Raw genomic sequence first — 21,783 nt, forward strand, 5'->3', positions numbered from 1 at the left:
TTGTCATACTAAATTATTTGTCATGATTTATACTTATTTACAGCAATTTCAGATCAGGCTAAATCTCCTAATACAGCAAAACCACTTATAAAACAAATATAACAGGGAATTTAAACATTTAATAATGTATTGATTAGATTATATTTTTACAGATTAGAAAAACTGATTTTTCATAATTATATGAATTCTGCTGACAGTCGGAGTTGAAGACAGGTTCCCCATGTGAGGCTGAATGTAAAGCCAGGATGCTTCAGTAAGAATCAACAATCTGTCAGTAACAATGGTGACACTGTCATGTGGTGCTGTGGGCTGGAGCTTCATGAACCTTTATGATGTGAACATATCATAGTACAGAAAGAATACTTTCACTCAGCTGAGACCATTCATCATGTTCACTGTTATATTCATGTGTCTGTGGCTTTCACTCGGTGAGTTAACTTTGACTTTTTGTCACTGCAGAAAGATTAAATGTTGAATTAGTGATTTATTCTTCTGTGTGGTGGTCAGAAAAATGAGAATGTGCATGCTCTCTTCTCCATGACAGGTGACTCCATGGCAGCTTCAATAAAGCCACTTTTCACACATACAGTTATAGATGAAGGCAGTGATGTTACTCTGTCCTGCAGCTACAAATCAAGTGATACAGGAAACTACCTGCACTGGTACAGACAATATCTAAACTGGAGTTCCTTCTTTTTATATCCCAAAGTGGACATAAAAGTGACTCAATCCCACCACGTCTCTCTGCTGAAGTGGATGAAAAGAATAAAAAAGTGGATCTGCTCATCTCCTCTGCTGCTGTATCAGACTCTGCACTATACTACTGTGCTCTGCAGCCCACAGTGACAGGAAATCCAACTGCACTGTACAAAAACTTTCACACAGTTATATTATTCTGAAGGCTGATCAACTGCTAAGGTTACACAATTCCAGATGATATAATATCAATGATATATTCAGTTAAAAATAAATAAATGGATGGTTTGAGAGGTCAATAAAAATATACACTCACCTGCCAGTGTAATTGGAACTTGTTCTTGATTTGAAGATTCCTGTTCTTGGCTGCAGGAGTGGAACCCAGTGTGGTCTTCTGCTGTTGATTGCTGAGCTGCTTTTCTGCTCACCGTGGTTGTAAAGAGTTGCTGTGAGTTGCTATATCCTTGCTAAAAGCACTAAACAAGTTTTCAATAAGTTCATATACATCCCACTTTCTAAAGTCAAGATCCTGCAGAGTCTGAATTTTACAATGATATTTGTGTGTTAGCTTTTTGTAATCCACAGTGATTTTACACAGTGAGGTGTGTTTTAGTGAAATGAAGTCATTATTGAGAATTTCTGATATATATTAGCCTGCTGGATACACAGTACAACTAGGAACAGCTATTACACATAATATAATCTTATACCTTTTATATATTTACTTAAAAATGAGAAAATTGTCATGCTTGTGTGCAATTTACTTTCAGTATTTCCTCTTTTTATAATAACCTGTTTATTGGTGAATTATTCTTAAATGCTTCAATATGTCTCAAGGCTTGTAAAAATATTTCTGCAAACAAAGACTAAATGATGGGAGAAAATCTTTCAGCAACATTGGTAACAGCCGAACATTGGCACCAGTTACCAGTTCTGTTCATACGAACTTTCATTTCTGAGAGGCTCCATAAGCAAAACTCTTCTTTAACATAATGAGAGCATGAAAACTGATTCCATCATTGTCTTGATTGTTGGATTGTAAGTCATCCTTTTAATGTACAGCTTATGTTTAATGACAGTTTTTCAATGAAAAATACTGTTTCACAAAAATGTTCAGTGATTCCTTGATGACTTCTGTTAAAAGTGAGTTTGGATATTTGGGGTTTATATTCTTTTTTCAGTTTTTTTTTACACAATCTGTTTTTTTATTATACCAACACAAAAGCTATACAGTACAACAAAACAAAATAAAGACAACAGTGCACAAACAATGAACACAAGATGTGCAATGAACCAAATGAATAGGTAGATTTTCAAAAGTGCAAATTAAATCATTATGTGATTCATACAGTATCAGTGATTTCTATCATTTTTTTCTATTACCATTTTCTACACCGCAGAACAATACTGGAGACACCAAAACTTAAAAAAAAAAAAAAAACATATGGAACACACACAGAACTATGTGACATACAAAAAAGTTACAAAAAATTCCCACATGAATGACAGACCGCATAAGAAACAAGGGGATACAAAAATTAGAACAACAGGGACAATAGAAAGAAAAGAGCAATGACAAAACCTACACAATACCTACACAATGATCACAATACAAAAGAACAGTAAAACATAGTGCAAAAACCCCATCATCCCCCGGCAAAGCAGGCAGGGGCCCGATACAGACACAGCAACCACCGATGGGCCACATCACCACCTCCAGGACCCCAGACAGACCAAACACAGGGCAGCAAACGGGAGAGTAGAGCCGACACCAGTGTGCAGCTTTGTCCTCGACCTGCACTGCAACGACCTCATGCCATCTCTCCTGCACATCTAACATTGCGTGTGTGTGTGAGAGAGACAAAGATTTTGATCATATAATCAAAATCTCCCTATTCTTTATTCAGTTTTTTATTTCACAATCTATTTTATACACTACACACAGATCAAAACCTCTCTCTCTCTCCCTCTGTGTGCGTGTGTGCACTTATAAGGGAGATCATTACCCACTTGACACTGTGGATAACAGTGAAATAATCAAGACTGCATGATTGGGGGGTAACAGTGAAATGAGCGAGCACAGAGAACACATTTACCTCATTATTTAGCTTATTATTTGCTCATTCTTTCATGTGAACATTTGTTCATTTAATTAAAAACATGCTTGGAATAAAACAAATTGCCAACAACGTAAAAGAGTTTCATTAATCAATTACCACATTACATATGTAATGCTTCCAGATGATACTATCTATTATTTTAAACACTTTATATTTCATTAGATTTTGGTTCAAAAGGAACACCATGTAACCTTAACGATTGGATTTAGCAACTACTCATGTTTATATCGGTGACGTGACTGCTCAGATGGTGGCATGATCTTGCCGAAATAGCTCAGTAGGGAGAGCGTTAGACTGAAGATCTAAAGGTCCCTGGTTCAATCCTGGGTTTCGGCACTGAGGGGTGTGTTCATCTAAGTCTTTGACACTTAAGGGGTGTGTCGTTCAAGTGTAGCTGATGGAAAAAAGCAGAATTTTGATCCATTGTAGCCCAAAGTCAGCAGGACACTTGCAGAATGAAGCGAGCGCGCTCACTCCCAGCCTGCCCAAGCTAGCGCGCTCGCTCCCAGCCTGCCTGAGCACGCTAGCTCAGTAAACTAGTAAATACAGTAAAGGAAAAACTTGAGACTGAAAGGTTTTAACAGTCATCCAAATGACTGAACGTAAACATTGCTACAGTAACATACCAGCTACTATGTTATTGACATTAGCTAGCTTGACCTTCAAAATGGCGGACACCGGGGGGTCACGTGACCTGTGACGTCACATCGAAATGCTCTATATCCAAAACTATTCATGATACGGATTTGAAACATGGTATACATATTAACAAGGTGTTGTAGATGTGCCTTTTCATACTAAGAAATTTGAGAAACTTAAATTTTTCATGTTTCCATGGAAACAATTTCAGACTTGGTCTCTCAGGTTAGTCTGAGAGGGAGGTTTTGTTTCCGGAGCAGAACTTGAAAACTATTGCTGCTTTTCCACTACCAATGCGGCTGAGTTGGGCTGAGCCGTGCCGTGCTGAGTTGGGCTGAGTCGGGCTGAGCGGGGCTGTTGCCGTTGCATTTCGACTACAATCGCGCTGAACCGTGCTGGCTGGAAGTGGGTGGACACATTGGGTGGAGTTAGCAAAAGTGGGTGGACGTCAGGTGATGTCGTTAGGCGGCGCAAACAGTGACATCAGTGACCTTTTAAGCGGTAGTCTCACAACCCGGAGAGTAAACAATAAACATGGAGGACATGGAGTCGTTAGTGTTGCTGGTCTTGGTGCTGTGGCTTGTTGTAACCGACAACGCCAACAGATACTGGCAAGAGCGTATAGATGAGACGAGGCGCATAAGGCTTCATAATTCTCGTAATTCGTAATTCTCCTTCTTCCGGGTTTATGGTGTTTACAGATCCCAGCGTGCTCGCGGGGCGTGTGTGGGCGTGTGAGGACACTCCTCCTCACCAATCAGTGCACAGGGGAGTGTCTCCTCACGCCCCTAGCCTCACTCACCTCGGTTTGGCTCGCTTCAGCCCCACTCCAAAACGGTGTGAGTTTTGGGGGCTGAGCAGGGCTGAAGCGAGCTGAGTCGTGCTGTTCTTAGATAGTCAAAACGCGAGCCGTGTCGGGCTGAAGTGAGCTGAAGCGAGCTGAAAAAGGGTAGTGGAAAAGGGCCATATGAGTGGTATGGTCTTGAAAGTTAATACTAGCTGTGACTACCTCTGAGTAGTTTGCTGTGATCGTATAGTGGTTAGTACTCTGTGTTGTGGCTGCAGCAACCCTGGTTCGAATCTGGGTCATGGCAAAAAAAAAAGCTACCTGAGTAGGCTTAATTTTAGACAGCGTGGAAGTGGATAGCATGGTTACCTCACAGCAAGAAGGTTCTAGATTCGTGGCCAGTGGGGGCCTTTCTGCGTGGAGTTTGCATGTTCTCCTGGTGTGGGTGTGCTCTGGTTTCCCCCATAGTTCAAAGACATGTGGTTAGGTTAATATGGGATGGCCTTGAGTGAGCCAACTGCTCCCAAAAAGGTTTTTGGCTTTTAAAAATTGTTCTCCTGCGTCTTGGCAAACGGGGGGGGGGGGGACGACACTCTCATTCAACACAGAACAAAAGATATTTACATTTCATGAAGAGAAATGTCTATGAAATCCAGGAGTAGCATTCCAAAATAAATGTCAGTTATATCCACAGTTTCCAAACATTCACAGCATTCAATTATCTGGTATCGAGAGAGAGAGAGAGAGAAATACGTCCAGAGATGTAACAGTCCCTTATTTATTATTTATGTAAAATATGATGAATGTGGTATGTAGACAGTCAACTCTTTTGATTTAAACCATTAATTCCTTTGTGCTGAATATTACACAGAATGATATGATCGCAAATGATGGTGCGATCTCATAATGAAAAGTTTCATTATGTCAAGATCTCAAGAAAATGGTTCCAAGAAGAATCTGAGATTGAAAGAAAATAAATGTAACTTAACCTAAGAGGAAAATTGAGTCAAAGAAATATGTAAATCCATGGCTTCTTAGGATTATATTTTATTATTCATGGAAAATAAGTTTGTAGTATGCAATGAAGCTGTCATGAATATGAATAAATGTACGTGAAGTGGGTGGAGCTACTTGTGAGCTTCATGTTATTTCTGAAGCTCGAGGTCTGAACTAAACACTCAGGATAACAATATCACCCCTCTTGTTGCTTTTCTTCACTATTGCTGATATTGGTACCACCTGGTATTCATGCAAATGGGAGTCAGAATACACTCCCCCAGAATAAAAGTCCGCTTCGGGGCAGTCGCTCACTTGAAAATAAACAAACAACCAATGGAAACTCAGGCATGGTTCCAGAAAGCAACAAACAGGTCAGGAAGGGCAGGTTGGGGGGCTTGCGGTTGTTAGTTGGACAAACCATCATGTACAGCAGGGAAATTAGTGGACGTCCTTTCTGCAACAGCTCAATAAGATCCTTCAGCCTTGATTCTTCAGATACAAATATGTGTTAAAAGACTTCTGCACATCCATAAGGCATGAGAGGGTTTCATCTCATTATCTCTAGCCGCTTTATCCTGTTCTACAGGGTCGCAGGCAAGCTGGAGCCTATCCCAGCTGACTACGGGCAAAAGGTGGGGTACACCCTGGACAAGTCGCCAGGTCATCACAGGGCTGACACACAGACAACCATTCACACCTACAGTCAATTTAGAGTCACCAGTTAACCTAACCTGCATGTCTTTGGACTGTGGGGGAAACCGGAGCACCCGGAGGAAACCCATGCGGACATGGGGAGAACATGCAAACTCCGCACAGAAAAGCTCTCACCGGCCACGGGGATCGAACGCAGACCTTCTTGCTGTGAGGCAACAGTACTAACCACTACACGACCGTGCCGCCTGCATGAGAGGGTTTGTTTTTTATTTTATGGAGAGTGATAAGTAGTTATTCAGTCACTTTCATCTCCTTCTCTCTCACACAGCTCACCATTTCCTGGCTCTGTGGGGTGGCTTCAGGCCAGTTTGTCTAGCCAAAGGCTGAACACCACTGGTGCCTGACTTTGATTAACCTGTAACATCCATCTATCTATCCATTATCTGCTTATCCTGTTCTGTGTCACAGGCAAGCTGGAGCCTATCCCAGCTGACTAGGGGTAAGAGGCAGGGTACACCCTGCACAAGTCACCAGGTCATCCCAGGGCTGACACAGACAACATTCACACGTACAGTCAATTTAGAGCCACCAATTAGCCTAACCTGCATGCCTTTGGGGGAAACCAGAGCAGACACAGCACACAAACTCCACGTATAAAGGCCTTCGTCGGCCACTAGGTTCGAACCCAGGACCTTCTTGCTGTGAGGCAACAGTACTAACCACTACATCACTGCACTGCCCACCTGTACCATTAAAATGAGAAAATAACTAAACTTTCCAACTGTTTAATTTTTCGTGACTTTTTTGAGACCTGAACATTTTTTTCTTTTCCGACATGTAAATATTTATGATGGAAGCTATTATCATAGACTACTATTATATACAGTATCTCAGCTATACATATCATGGCTGTAGGCCTATAAATTAAATATGAAACCATCAGCTGGAGTTTGGTTATTGACAGGAACGCTGTTGACCACAGCAGTAAGTGCTTTCCATACCACATTTTCCTACCTTCCTGTGATGCTACTGTTCAGGCTGCCAAATAGAAATAATTTATTCCATTGGATTTGTGATGTTAAAGCTTCTATTCTGAGGGCAGATAAGTTTCTCTTTTTGACCATAATACGCCTCTCCATGTCGTAAAGTCAAGGAGCAAGGCCTCTAAACCGATAATATTTAGGATTGTGATATTTCAATGACAATGGTTTTCACCCACCACATTTATCAATGCCCAATCATTCTTACGCTGTGATTGGCAAGATACAAACGTTTCATGAATCACATGTGAACCCTGTCATACGGGGATTTCTACTTTTGATTTGTGCTGGTTTCTATGTCAGATGTATAAATGAGTGTTATTGTGTCATACTCGTTAGTATAGTGGACAGTATCTCTGCCTATCACGCAGAAGACTGGGGTTAGATTCCCTGATGGGGAGGCTTTAAAAATTTATTAACTTGGTTAGCACTGTAGCTTCACAGCAAGAAGGTTCTGGGTTCTGGCCTTTCTGTATGGAGTTTGCATGTTCTCCCTGTGTCAGTGTGGGATTTCCTCTCGGTGTTCTGGTTAACCCCACAGTTCAAAGACATGTAGTTAGGTTAACATGGGCTGGTCTCAGGCTGAAGTGCCCTTGAGCAAGGTCCTTAAAGGAGATAGGCAGAATCATGGCCTCACTTTTTGTTTTTAAATGCCTTGACACCTCAAGAATGGCATAGGAATAGTTTTCAGCATTAATATATAGACTGAGGCACTGCCTAAAAGTGGAGCTCCCATCTGTCTCTGGGTTGTAGAATTTTCTTATATCATAGCCAGCCTCTTTTATTTTATTTCTTTACCGTTATAGTTACTATACTGTTTCCTTATGTTGTACAAAACATCGGGCGACAACAGCGACAAGTTACTCTCTACTGTACTGTCCTGACTTCACTCGTTGTTGGGTTTCCTGTGGTGGAAGGCACACAAAGGACCAAAGCCATCAGAAAACAACTCAAGTGACAAGTGGGTTTCTTTATGTATCCACACTCTACACCAATGGAGTTCCACTATTAAAGAAAGATTTTTTTTCTTCATTTTTTGAATAAGGGCACTATTTCTGGAGATACTGCAAAACCAGGTTGATGCATGGAGCAAGCCTTAATTACAACTCCCTGCTCTAAGAATCTGTTTAATAAAACACTCATATAAAAAACATATCCAATAATAAATTGATAAGAACGGATACTATAATCAAGTCAATGGCTTTAAATACACCACTTCCACATATTAAAATCCAGAAAGGTAAACACAGCTGGATCCTTTTGAAGAGAGGCATCATCTTGGGGGCGTGCGTGTGTGTAGGGGAGTGTTTCCATGCAGAAAGTTTGATATTTCTAACGTTTGACCACCAATAATGTCCAGCTCTACCAGAGCAAAGCCTACAAAAATAAGCTGAACTCATTAACATTCCTCTCCCCGGAAATCTTTAGTAAAAGGAAAAGATTTATGTGTCAATGAAGAGAAACCTGAGCTACACTTAACACTGGATCAGGTTAGTGACACCGTCTAGAGTGTTTTCACATGACATCATCAAACCAGAAGTCGGCCATATTGGAGGCATTGGACACAACAGCAAAGCAATCTTTGTGAATTTTTCGATAAACAAACCAAATAATGGTGAATTACTGCACAGTTTTGGGTTGCCACAATCGCTCAGATCATGAGAAACATCTGCACTTCTACCGATTACCTAAAATAATCTAAACTCAGGGGGAGGAAACCAGAAAATTGTCAGAGGCGCGTCGTCATCTCTGGCTTGCCAAACTAAACCAGGATCTGACTGACAAAAATCCGCACAACATAAGAGTGTGTTCAGTTCACTTTGTATCAGGTATGAGTTTTTTTTAAGTTTTGATCTATGTCTTAAAATTAAGCACAAAATTATATTTCTCCTGTCTAGCCGTGATGGTGCTTCTGTATGTTCTCTTGAGAGGAAGCTAAAGTTAAAAATCACAATCAGCCATCTGCTGTCAGCTGAGGTCGGCCCACAGGGGATGTGCACTCATGACCTACAGTATATCGCTGTACATCTAATGTACACAGTACACACCTTTGCTTTCACCAGACATTTGTCACCAAATTTCCGTGCTTTTCATTCCCTGACCCAGCCACAGCACATCTGGTTATAGGCTTCTAGTCCCTTGAAACACTTCAGATCCTCAGCAGTGTGTGGACTTCGCGAAAAAATCATGTAGTTGATGTCTGGGTATGTTACAGCGGGCAGCAATGCATTGTCTTCATGTTCCTCTCCCGTTTCGTATGGTTCCAGGCTGTCAATTAACTGCAGTTTCTCTGGGTAGCAGGCTCTTACACTGGACTCCAGACTTTCTAGCAGCATCTGCTGAATATAAATCTACAGACTGATATTTTTAAATAATTGCTAAAACCGCTTTATTCAAAAATGATTATTTTATTAAATTATTGTTGTTGTAATAAATTGTTAATTTTAAATAACCATTTTATTTTTATTTATTGATTATTTAAAAGTAAAAAATCATATGCTAATCTATACATTTATAAGATATTATTAGACTAATATTTATACTTTATTATATATCTTAAACCTATTAATCTTAAAAATTTGATAGACATATGTACATATTTACATAAAGAATACATAAAATATACTATACTTTACCATTACCATGTATAAAGTTGATGACTATTAATTTATAAATATTGATCATACTAAAGAGTGACATAATAACATCCTACTGTTAAACACCTGGATTTTTAACACTATAATATATAAACCTACAGACTGATTTGTAAAAATAAATGCCACAACTGCTTTATTCTAAAATTACTATTAATTTATTATTTATACAATATTTAAATACATTCTTGTTTTTAATAAATTAATATTTCCATTTAATTAAATAAATAAATAAATAAATAAATAAAAGTGTAGTGTCGAGGGTTACAGCTCGCTCAATATTTGGGATTGGGATGGGTCTCCTGACGAAGCCTCCTCAGAATCTTAATGAGGGTCCAAATTCTGCCTTTTACGAGGAGGGGCTTCACTGCAGTCAGTCTCATCCCACCTCCTCCTTATCCCTGGACACTGGACAATCATCACCTGGTAGCCTACAGGTTTCAAAATATCGGCGTTTGGGGTCCTCAAAGGGGGCAGGTGACATGAGGGGGTCGGGGCCCATGAAGGAGGTAGTTGACATGAGACAGATGGGGCCCATAAAGGAGGCAGGTGACATGAGGCAGATGGGGCCCATAAAGGAGGTGGGTGACATGAGGGGAATGGGGCCAATAAAGGGGGCGGGTGACATGAGGGGGATGGGGCCAATAAAGGGGGCAGGTGACATGAGGGGGATGGGGCCAATAAAGGGGGCGGATGACATGAGGGGGATGGGGCCAATAAAGGGGGTGGGTGACATGAGGGGGTCAGGGCCCATAAAGGGGAGGGGTCATGCGAGAGTGTCGGGGTCCATAAAGGGGGCAGGTGATATGGGGGTGTCGGGTCATGTGAGGGGGTCAGGTCACATAAAGGAGATGGGTGACATGAGGGGATCGGTTCCCGCAAAGGAGTTGGGGTCCGTTTCCCCAAAGGGGACAGGTTCCATAAGGGGGACAGAGACCTAAAAGGGGACTGGTTGCGTAAGGGGGATGGGGTGTTCATCGGGGTCCATAAAGGGGACGGGGTCCTCAAAATCACCCCACACTCGTCACCATCCTCTTTCTCCCACTGATCAGGCCTGTGGTCTTCATCCTGGTCGTCACACTCCTCTGTGCTGTCGTCGAGCATGAGGACAGGAAACGTCCTTTCTGTGTCTAAAGAGATGGAGAAAAGAAAAGTTAGACACATCTGCACGTCTCGTCTAATGAATCAGAAACCTCTCTTTTTAGAACAGTCTGTTTTGTACAGCAGGAAATCCTCATTCGAATCATCCTTTACACCAAACACATTTACACAAGTGATGCTCCTGCAAACTCCGACACACGAACAATTCAGGAATTTTATCTTTTTTTTTCTTTCCTTCTGTGAGAAATACATCAAGATGTGCAAAGACAATTCTGTACAGAGAATCTGTAATAAACATTCCCTTCACTTTTCACCAACGGCCTGTGTGATTTTAAACCCGAATCAATACCACCATCCCCTCAATTAAAGCATTTAAACACTCCGTTATCACATTGTGGATATTTCTAAAAATATGACTAAATGCTTTCTTTCGCTTGTTGTCCCACTGTTTATCATCTCATTTCTGCTCACTGACACACAGTTTTCTTTCCTATTAGTTCTACAGCACTTTTCTGAACCGCACCAATCAACAACTCAATACAGTCATAAACTCCGACACATTTCATCTTATTGAAAACATTTTATCTGTTTTAACTCGGTTATTATTTCCCAGAGGGTCTATTCACTGTTTCACAGCCCAATAAAAACACAAATAAAATCCTGAACACTGAAAAACAATAATTTAGTCACATTAGCTATGCTAACTATGCTAACTGTTACGATGGTAACTATGGTAATTAGCCGGCTAGCTAACCTTAGCTTCGCTAATATTCCTCCTCAGAGTAACTATTTCACTTTTAATAAACTTAAAGTAAACTATCAGAGTTTTCCAACAAACACACTAACATTAAGTTAGAGAAATACTTTTCCCTTAAAACTTTAGCCGAATGATTCATTTCTGCCCACATTAACATTTATGAAAACATCAACACTTTATTTTTCTTTTCTGCTCGTTTGCTGTTTGTACTTCAACACATTTAATGACATTTTGAGCGCATCTGTCTGTTTTTAACACTCATTAGATTACCTGCAGTGTTTGTATCCGTTGTAGCTTTAATACTCACACAGTAATGTGCTAATGCTAACAGCTAATTAGCTGAGCAACCGGATCCGACTTTTCTGACTAGCCGCTAACTTTAGGCTCATTATCATGGATATAAACCGATTCGCCCAACAATACGGAACAGGTCACTTTGAGCAAAAAACCCTCTGAACGCTGTGAACTCTATTCCTGAGAGCGTTTCCGCTGTTCACTGCTATTGTTGACCCTTTTCTGTAATAAGGCGGTGTTTAAAGCGCTTGTTGTTGAAGGGGAAACTCGGTAACTCACTGTTGCAGGGCTCGGTCAGTCCGCTCCATCCGGCCTGAGGGGCTTTTCTCCTGAAGCGCACCATTGAAGACAGGAATAAATCCAGATGTGTTGCAGGAATAAATCCAGAAGTGTTTCAGGAATAATCTCTGTGTCCGAGTCGCTGGTCTGATCCTGATTTCTCCGGTTTCACGAATGAAGGTTGTTGAAAAATAACACAGCGACGATTTAAACATAAACATTTAAAAACACGCGGGGTGGGCGGGGACTTCATTAATATTCAAGACTTAGGCAGGCGGAAAGTGCTACTTGATTGGCCGGTGAAAGCCTTTTTGCTTGATGTAACATATCTGGAGAGCTCATTGTCCAATCCGCGCTGTACAGATGAGTGAAGTCATCTGGCCGCCATATTACCACGCACATCGCGCACATACCCACGCACATCGCGTGTATTTGGCTAAAGTATTTCTTGATTTTTCCCCCCTTTCATTACTTCCTCTTATTTTCTCAACTTTACCCGCATTCCTTACATATCTTTATAGCGCTCCCCTTCACTCTTATTCTTTTATTTTCTTTTTCCAGTTCAGTCTTTGATCATTTTTAAACGGCTCTTTTACTACTATAATTATTTTTATGGAGATTATTTCAGTTTTTCTCTGATATACCAGGTAACAATTTTACGTAGTAACTACATACTTACAACGTAGTGTTTTTACGTAGTTACTACGTAAAATTCTGGACTACCAGCAACGTTTTTACTACGTCTCAGTTACTTCTGAGAGTCGCTGCCACTCCAAGATGCTCTTTCTATACCCAGTCATGTTAATGACCTATTGCCCATTGACCTAATGAGTTGCAGTTTGGTCCTCCAGCTGTTTCTTTTTTGTACCTTTAACTTTTCTAGCCTCTTATTGCCCCTGTCCCAACTTTTTTGAGATGTGTTGCTGTCATGCGGGCGGCACGGTGGTGTAGTGGTTAGCGCTGTCGCCTCACAGCAAGAAGGTCCTGGGTTCGAGCCCCGGGGCCGGCGAGGGCCTTTCTGTGTGGAGTTTGCATGTTCTCCCCGTGTCCGCGTGGGTTTCCTCCGGGTGCTCCGGTTTCCCCCACAGTCCAAAGACATGCAGGTTAGGTTAACTGGTGACTCTAAATTGACCATAGGTGTGAATGTGAGTGTGAATGGTTGTCTGTGTCTATGTGTCAGCCCTGTGATGACCTGGCGACTTGTCCAGGGTGTACCCCGCCTTTCGCCCGTAGTCAGCTGGGATAGGCTCCAGCTTGCCTGCGACCCTGTAGAAGGATAAAGCGGCTAGAGATAATGTGATGTGATGTGTGTGATTTCTTGATTTTTCCCCCCTTTCATTACTTCCTCTTATTTTCTCAACTTTACCCGCATTCCTTACATATCTTTATAGCGCTCCCCTTCACTCTTATTCTTTTATTTTCTTTTTCCAGTTCAGTCTTTGATCATTTTTAAACGGCTCTTTTACTACTATAATTATTTTTATGGAGATTATTTCAGTTTTTCTCTGATATACCAGGTAACAATTTTACGTAGTAACTACATACTTACAACGTAGTGTTTTTACGTAGTTACTACGTAAAATTCTGGACTACCAGCAACGTTTTTACTACGTCTCAGTTACTTCTGAGAGTCGCTGCCACTCCAAGATGCTCTTTCTATACCCAGTCATGTTAATGACCTATTGCCCATTGACTTAATGAGTTGCAGTTTGGTCCTCCAGCTGTTTCTTTTTTGTACCTTTAACTTTTCTAGCCTCTTATTGCCCCTGTCCCAACTTTTTTGAGATGTGTTGCTGTCATGCGGGCGGCACGGTGGTGTAGTGGTTAGCGCTGTCGCCTCACAGCAAGAAGGTCCTGGGTTCGAGCCCCGGGGCCGGCGAGGGCCTTTCTGTGTGGAGTTTGCATGTTCTCCCCGTGTCCGCGTGGGTTTCCTCCGGGTGCTCCGGTTTCCCCCACAGTCCAAAGACATGCAGGTTAGGTTAACTGGTGACTCTAAATTGACCATAGGTGTGAATGTGAGTGTGAATGGTTGTCTGTGTCTATGTGTCAGCCCTGTGATGACCTGGCGACTTGTCCAGGGTGTACCCCGCCTTTCGCCCGTAGTCAGCTGGGATAGGCTCCAGCTTGCCTGCGACCCTGTAGAAGGATAAAGCGGCTAGAGATGATGTGATGTGATGTGATGTTGCTGTCATGAAATTTCAAATGAGCCAATATTTGGCATAAAATGTCTCACTTTTTACATTTGATATGTTATGTTTTATTGTGAATACAATATCAGTTTTTGAGATTTGTAAATTATTACATTCTGTTTGTATTTACAATTTGTACTTTTCCCCAACTTTTTTGGAATCAGGGTTGTATTTTGAAATGTTTCTTCATCTATGTCTACATGTCTGTATACGTTAAGACACAAGTACAGTCACCAGTTTCTGTTGAATATTGGCAGAACAAGTGAACACAGCTTGACAAGCAGCACAAGAACAAAATCTCGAGAGCCTCAGCCGACTCTGCCAGATCATAACATCGCTGACTTCAAGTACTGTTTCCTATCAGGAAAGGGGGCACTGCAGGCATTGTGAGAGGAAGCAGGAAAGGGGAAAGTGCAGAGGGACACGGGCTAGGCTAGCGGCTCATCCGAATAGACCGGCAGTACCATCCATCATCTTCGCCAATGTTCATTCCATAGACAATAAGATGGACCATGTACACCTTCTGAGAGCCACCCAGTGCGACACGAGAAAATGTGTTTGTATTTTCACAGAAACATGGCTAAATAACATCATCCCGGACTCCGCCATACAGCTAGACTGGCTAATGTGCCACATTGCTGACGGAGCCTGGGGAGTGGGAGGTAAGACCAAGCAATGCTCAGTGTCAGGATATGATAGTGGTTTCTAAACACTGTTCAGCTCTGGTGGAGTTTATGATCATGAAGTGCTGAACTTTTTACCTGTTGATAGAATTTACAGCTTTTTTTTTAGTAACTGTATACATTCCACCCAGCACTAATAACAGCAACAGAGAGGCAGCACTAAGTGAACTGTACCAAGCTATCAGTGAGCAAGAGCCAGCCCACCCAGATAGATTTCTTATTCTTGCTGGGGATTTTAACTATGCCAATCCAAAGTCTGTTTTACCCAAGCTACACAAACATGTTGATTTCCCGACAAGAGGAAATAATACACTGGACCTTGTTTTCACTAACAACAAAGGAGCATACAAGGCTGCCCCCCTCCCCCACCTCGGACTCTCTGACCACATCACAGTTATGCTAAAGCCAGCATACAGGCCAAGGGTGAAAGTGACCAAATCAGTTCTGAAAGAGATACGTGTGCAGCCAGAGGTGCTACTTCTGCACTTCAAAACTGTTTTGACATTACAGACTGGGACAGTGATGCAGGCAGCCATGTACAACCAAAACATAGACCTACTAACCCTTCACACACCTTCTTCAGTTCCCTGCCTTCTGGAAAAAGGTACCAGAGCCTCCAAGCTAGCTCCACCAGACTGGCGAACAGCTTTATATACCATGCTGTCAGGATGCTGAATTCTCTCTCTCTCCCCTATCTCCAAATAACTCAGTCTGTTACTAAAATTCATCTGTAGTATTGTAAAGTAATAAAGCACTTGTCACTTTATGACACTTCCTCACCTCAACATCTGCTCACTACTCATCCTGTAAATGGATCATAATAAATAAATAAATAAATAAATAAATAATTGGTTTGACAAATGCTATTTTGCATCTGAATTCTTTTCCAAAAATCACTAAAAGCTTGTCCGCCATTATTAGATCGCAATGATTTACAGGTCGGCAGCACTGCACGCGTGAAGTTATTTGTGCTAGTACTTTCTTTTGTTTCCACACGGACTGTAATACTATTCTCTATGGTGACGTGTGTACTTGATACTGAGTCTTTTGAAAAAGATACGATAGCTCTTCAAATTCATCCTCAATCTTTGTTTTTTTGTTTGAGGATGACTTGGAGCCTATAGCCACGGAGAAAGAGGCTTTTTTTTTTTTTTTGGTCGAGGGGCATGATTCTCGCTTATGGTGTGAAAAGTCCCTGGTTCAAATCCTGGACGAGCCCAGATTTTACCTTAAGTGGTCGACCTGGACTTCTGGCTACACGGATTTTGCTTGGCCGCATCGTTCTGAAAGTGTTTGTTTCATGAAATGTGCATCAGAAAATACCTGGTTTTCTGTGTGTGATGTGCCAAATACACCGTAAAGTTGGCAAATAAATAAAAAATGCTTCTTTGCATCTGAATTCTGTTCCAAAAATGACTAAAAGCTTGTCTGCCATTATTAGATCGCAGCGACTGACGGGTAGGTGGATTTCACTCGGCTGCATCGTTCCGAATGTGCTAGTCTAATGAAAGTTACGTCAGAAAACCCCCAGTTTTCTGTGTGTGCTGTGCTCAATTACACTGTAAAGTTGGCGAATAAATAAAAAATTGGTTTGAAAAATGCTTTTTTGTATCTGAATTCTGTTCCAAAAATCACTAAAAGCTTGTCCGCCATTATTAGATCACAACGATTGACGGGGAGGCGGCGTTGCACCCGTGACCAGAGATTAAATTGGGCCAGAGCCCTCCGGAGCTCAGCTCCGCCTCCTCGCCTCGGCAGTACAGCCAGCAGGAGCTGAGCTCCCTCTGCTTCAGTGTTTATTATAATATAATACTTTTATTCATTTTCATCTATTCTAAAAACACCATCAATATGAGAGTTCATCAATAATGATTTAGACAACAAAAAAACAAGCTAAAGTGAATTACACCCATCAATTAAAAAAAAAAAAAACAGTTTCATTGGAATTATCATTGAATGCGCATGCACTGCGAGAATGCGTGACATCACACAGCATCATCATACGTTTAATGTTAACGTTAATGGACTTCAGCTCGAGAAATTGGCGCCACTGTTTTCTATCAGTCCGTCATACTTTATATTTTATGAGGATTTGTGTCATACGAAGTTGTAACTATCTGCTAAACACGATGCCTTAGCAAAGTAGACAGAGGTAAGTCATGGTTCTTTTGTTTATTTTATCTTTAGATGAGAAACTTTCTCAGGCAAAATATACTAGTGCAGCAGATGACATAAGTAGCGTTAGCTAACACTGACAGACAGGATGCCAGTCGAAAAATTCACGGCTCCATTTGCTGAAGTTAAGATCTTTTTGTCTGTAGTCCTGTCATATTTTATCTTCATTTACTAAGTTGTAGCTGTTTTCTGTGTTTTTAGCTTTTAGGTAAATATCAGAAAATTGAGTTAGCTAATTTAATGGATGCCTGCTAACCTATCTTTGTGCATGGAACGTTAGCAAACCTCCCTCGTGATAGTGAGAACTGGAAGCCTGGACTTTTCCATTGGCTCGCGCGCTCGACCCCCAATCCAATGTTGCTTTGGTCGGCCAAAGTTATGAGGTTGCTGTGGGGTACTAAGACTAGACTAAATAACAAAATTAAATGATTCAGACATCCCTAGTCTCCTGGACACTCTGGGAGTCTCCCCGGGAGCATGTAGACAGAGACAGGAAAGGCAGGAGAAACTTGATCTAAGTCTTATTTGGAAAGTTGTAAATTAAATTGTAATGACTGGCTATTGCTGATATGTGGTTTGATGTTGTGACATGTAAGTTTAGCAAAAAATTGATTTGATTGATGTAGATTTATGGTGTGAGATGTAAAGAACTATTGTTACTATGTGAATTGATGGTGTGAGATGTAAACAAGTAATGCAAATAATAGTGTAGATTGATGAGATGTAAATAACTATTGCTAATATGTGAATTCGATCAAATTTCTTTCACCACATTCAAAGCAGCACATCTATGAAAACAGCCACTATTTGGATTAAACCCACAACCTTGGCACTGTTTGCAACAATGACTGAATCAACTAACTGCACGCTACTTTTCTGCTGATATGCTCCTCTGATGAGCTCCGAAGGTTAGCTATCACAGATTCCTTTCAGTTTGCTTGGCTTTATTTCTTGAATTGCCCACTGACCTCAGTATCTCCAACTCACATTTTTCAACAGGCTTGTCATATTCCCACCATCCACTATGAAATTCTAACTCTCGCTCGAGTGCAAAGTCAGCTGAGACAGCTTTTACAAACTGAAAATATGATGCTTACCTGCTTGTATTCTTAAAGCTGCTGGTGAAAAGCAAGCTGCTGTCCTGAAAAGGCACTTTTCACCACCTTCCACCCAACTGCTCTCATTGAACAATGAAGCAACAAATGCTTCCTGAGGCATGTCCCAAAAGTGTGAGAAGCATGCCAGGGACTCCATGTGAGGAGATTGAGTTGTTTTAGTGGCAAAACCCTTGAAGCTCACTGACTAGTATTCATGCAAATGGGAGTCAGAATACACTCCCCCAGAACAAAAGTCCACTTCTGGGCAGTCGCCCTCATCTCATCTCTTTATCTCTAGCCACTTTATCCTGTTCTACAGGGTCGCAGGCAAACTGGAGCCTATCCCAGCTGACTACGGGCGAAAGGCAGAGTACACCCTGGACAAGTTGCCAGGTCATCACAGGGCTGACACATAGACACAGACAACCATTCACACTCACATTCACACCTACGGTCAATTTAGAGTCACCAGTTAACCTAACCTGCATGTCTTTGGACTGTGGGGGAAACCGGAGCACCCGGAGGAAACCCACGTGGACACGGGGAGAACATGCAAACTCCGCACAGAAAGGCCCTCGCCAGCCACGGGGCTCGAACCCGGACCTTCTTGCTGTGAGGCGACAGCGCTAACCACTACACCACCATGCCACCCGGGCAGTCGCCCACTTGAAAATAAACAAACAACCAATGGAAACTCAGGCATGGTTCCAGAGAGCAACGAGCAGGCCAGGAAGGGCAGTTTGGGGGCCTTGCGGTTGTTAGTTGGACAAACCCTGAAACAGAGCAGGGGAATTAGCTCAAGTGGTAGAGCCCTTGCTTTGCATGTAAGAGGTAGTGGGATTGATGCCCACATTCTCCACAACACCAACTGCTCCAATGCTTGCATTTTACAGGGAAAAACTTTCTTGTCATCTTGCAAACCAGCCAAATCATCTGCACTTTCCGTTGCTAGGTACGCAGGCAGAAGCTAGCAACGCAATCCAATGTGAGATTGGAAAGCAGCATAGCGATTGGCTTGTGAGATTGGACAGAAGCATAGCGATTGGCTGTGACATTGGAGAGATTGGAGTTTGAGATTGGACTCAGAGAGTTTGGGACGTGACAGCTTGCTTGACCAAAATGAGCATGCAGTTGAGACAGTCTGTGCATGTTCGTTCAGAAGCCTCAAACAAAGACTTCAGTGGTTCCACTGAGATTTGAACTCAGAGTGCTAGCCATTAAACCATGGAACCCAGCTGTCGCTAGTGGATTGTTTTCAACACCAAATTACTGCCATATACTGACACCCCCTCAGTCATACACACCGCCTAGTGGTCAGTGTTAGTAATTACCAGTCATACACACCACCTAGTGGCCAGTGTTAGTAATTACCAGTCACACACCACCAGTGCTGGCCAGTAAAGAAATAAAACAAAAGAGACTGGCTATGACATAAGAAAATTCTACAACCCAGAAACAGATGGGAGTTCCGCTTTTAGGCAGTGCCTAAATCTATATCTCATCTCATTATCTCTAGCTGTTTTATCCTGTTCTACAGGGTCGCAGGCAAGCTGGAGCCTATCCCAGCTGACTTCAGGCAAAAGGCAGGGTACACCCTGGACAAGTCGCCAGGTCATCACAGGGCTGACACATAGACACAGACAACCATTCACACTCAATTTAGAGTCATCAGTTAATCTAGCCTGCATGTCTTTGGACTGTGGGGGAAACCAGAGCACACCCACATGGACACCATGCAAACTCCACACAGAAAGGCCCTCACCGGCCTCGAACCCAGATCTTCTTGCTGTGAGGTGGCAGTGCTAACCACTACACCACCGTACTGCCCTCGAGGTCTTCATATTAATTTTAAAAAATATATATATCCTCTACCATGTTTAAAGAAGATATGCAGAACCTTTATTTTTAAATAAATTTCTGAGTGGATAATATATCCATCCTTGACTCTTGTATACTGCAAAAATGGGAATTAAAAAAAACCTCTTTTTGAGAATTAAAATTGACCACAAAGTTGCCATTCAAGCTGCCCTGTTGAGCTAGCTCGCCCTGAGTTCGTGACGTCACAGCGGTAACTGGTTTTAAGGCCGAAGCCTTTGAGAGCTATAGATCAAAGTCGTATAAATAAAAATTTACGGTGAAAGGGGCTTTTGTGTGTGTGTGTGTTGGGGGGTCCATGCAAAAAGCTTGATATTCCTAATGTTTGACTACCAAAAATGTACAGCTCTACCAGAGCAAAGCCTGCAAAAATAAGTTGATTTCATTAACCAATTCCATTACAAAAATTGTGTGGGGGGGGGTTTCTTGGGTGAAATAAAAGCACTGTTTGTTTACCGGAATCAAAACCTCCAATATGGTACACATCTAGAACTTTCATGCTTTGGTGATGTTGGTGAAAACACTATTGGAAGTCCAAAAAGCTGGTCTAGGGTAAGGTGGCCTGGGCCAATCTCTTGCATCTTTACAGCTTTCTTAGCCATTGCAAACAGGCAGAGAAATAAATAAGCCAGTAAGTAAATAAAAAGAAAGAAAGCAGAAGGTAGGAGATATTGTGTGATCTGTCTCATGAAAAAGAATTACTGCAGACTAACAGTCCAGTTGCTTGTTAAACATGGAGAAAACAAGAAAGAGTCAGACAAGGCAAAAAAAAGAATTTTTTTCTTTACTTTTTGAACAAAATAACTCTTTCTGGGACTACCCAGAAGACTGATTCCTTCCGTGCCCATCTTACTTTCTGAGCTGAAAAATGAGCAAAGATGGCATGGTGGCACAATGGATGTTGAATTGCAGGCCTTGCGCTGGTGCGTTGAGATCCTCCTAGAGTTAATTGGTTTTGAGCTTTACTGCATGTTCATTTCAACTGTTATGATGAGAAAAGGACTTGTCCCTGGAACAGAATAGGAAACGTGAGGCCAGCCAGGAATATGAAAGAATCTGAGAGGAAACACCACAAAGGCAAGACAAAATGGGCTCTGTGGCGCAAAGGATAGCGTGTTGGACTTCTAGGGTCATCAAAGAAGCCATTCAAAGGTTGTGGGTTCAAGTCCCACCAGAGTCATTTCCTTTTGCATACGCTCTGCAGGGAAGCTTCTTCCAAATTAAATCGTCAACCTGAGGTGAAATCCTTTGGATATGGCCATTCCTTCTTTTCCTTCTGAGATGCAATTCTTTCTTGACCCCAGTCAAACAGAAATATCACCATGTTCCACCTCTTCCTATGAATTTGGGCAAAAGGAAGCTGTACCTGAAATTCCAGTTCCTCACAATACTCATGACATTCACTCCTGCCATAATTTGTGCTTACACCTCCAAAGCCAACACTTGCATTCTCCATGTGGGAGAAAACCCAGCAGCGCCTGATGCAAGACTCTACTGAATGTTGATTTCAGTTGCTCACAGAGAAGGCTTGTTGCATTTAAAGGCTTGCCGATTCAGGTCCTGCCACAGGTCTTTGCTCTCGAGACTCTCTTGAAGGTTTCTTTCAATTGCTGACAAAAATGCACCTCTACAATCAAGAAGTACAGGCAAGCAGTATGCTGCCCATAATTGTGGAAGAGCATGAGATGAAAAGCCATGCCAAGATGATAAAACTGGCCCAATAGGGACTGCCAGTAAACAGGAG

At 41.9% G+C, this 21,783-nt stretch overlaps 3 non-coding genes and 1 pseudogene across 3 annotated transcripts; 2 read left to right on the top strand and 2 right to left on the bottom strand.

Moving 5' to 3' along the window:
* Positions 1–3,079: 3,079 nt before the first annotated feature.
* Positions 3,080–3,152, top strand: trnaf-gaa (transfer RNA phenylalanine (anticodon GAA)). The gene has a single exon. It is a non-coding gene; the product is annotated as a tRNA-Phe (tRNA).
* A 4,822-nt stretch (positions 3,153–7,974) lies between these two features.
* On the bottom strand, positions 7,975–8,148 carry LOC132898876 (U2 spliceosomal RNA; annotated as a pseudogene).
* Positions 8,149–8,293: 145 nt separating this feature from the next.
* LOC132896137 (U5 spliceosomal RNA) lies at positions 8,294–8,407 on the bottom strand. The gene has a single exon (XR_009655944.1). It is a non-coding gene; the product is annotated as a U5 spliceosomal RNA (small nuclear RNA).
* A 12,722-nt stretch (positions 8,408–21,129) lies between these two features.
* trnar-ucu (transfer RNA arginine (anticodon UCU)) lies at positions 21,130–21,219 on the top strand. Its single transcript is given in 2 exon segments — positions 21,130–21,166; positions 21,184–21,219. It is a non-coding gene; the product is annotated as a tRNA-Arg (tRNA).
* The last annotated feature ends 564 nt before the right edge of the window (positions 21,220–21,783 follow it).

The sequence above is a fragment of the Neoarius graeffei genome, chromosome 1, assembly GCF_027579695.1.
Source record: "Neoarius graeffei isolate fNeoGra1 chromosome 1, fNeoGra1.pri, whole genome shotgun sequence".
In the NCBI taxonomy this organism is placed as follows: domain Eukaryota; kingdom Metazoa; phylum Chordata; class Actinopteri; order Siluriformes; family Ariidae; genus Neoarius; species Neoarius graeffei.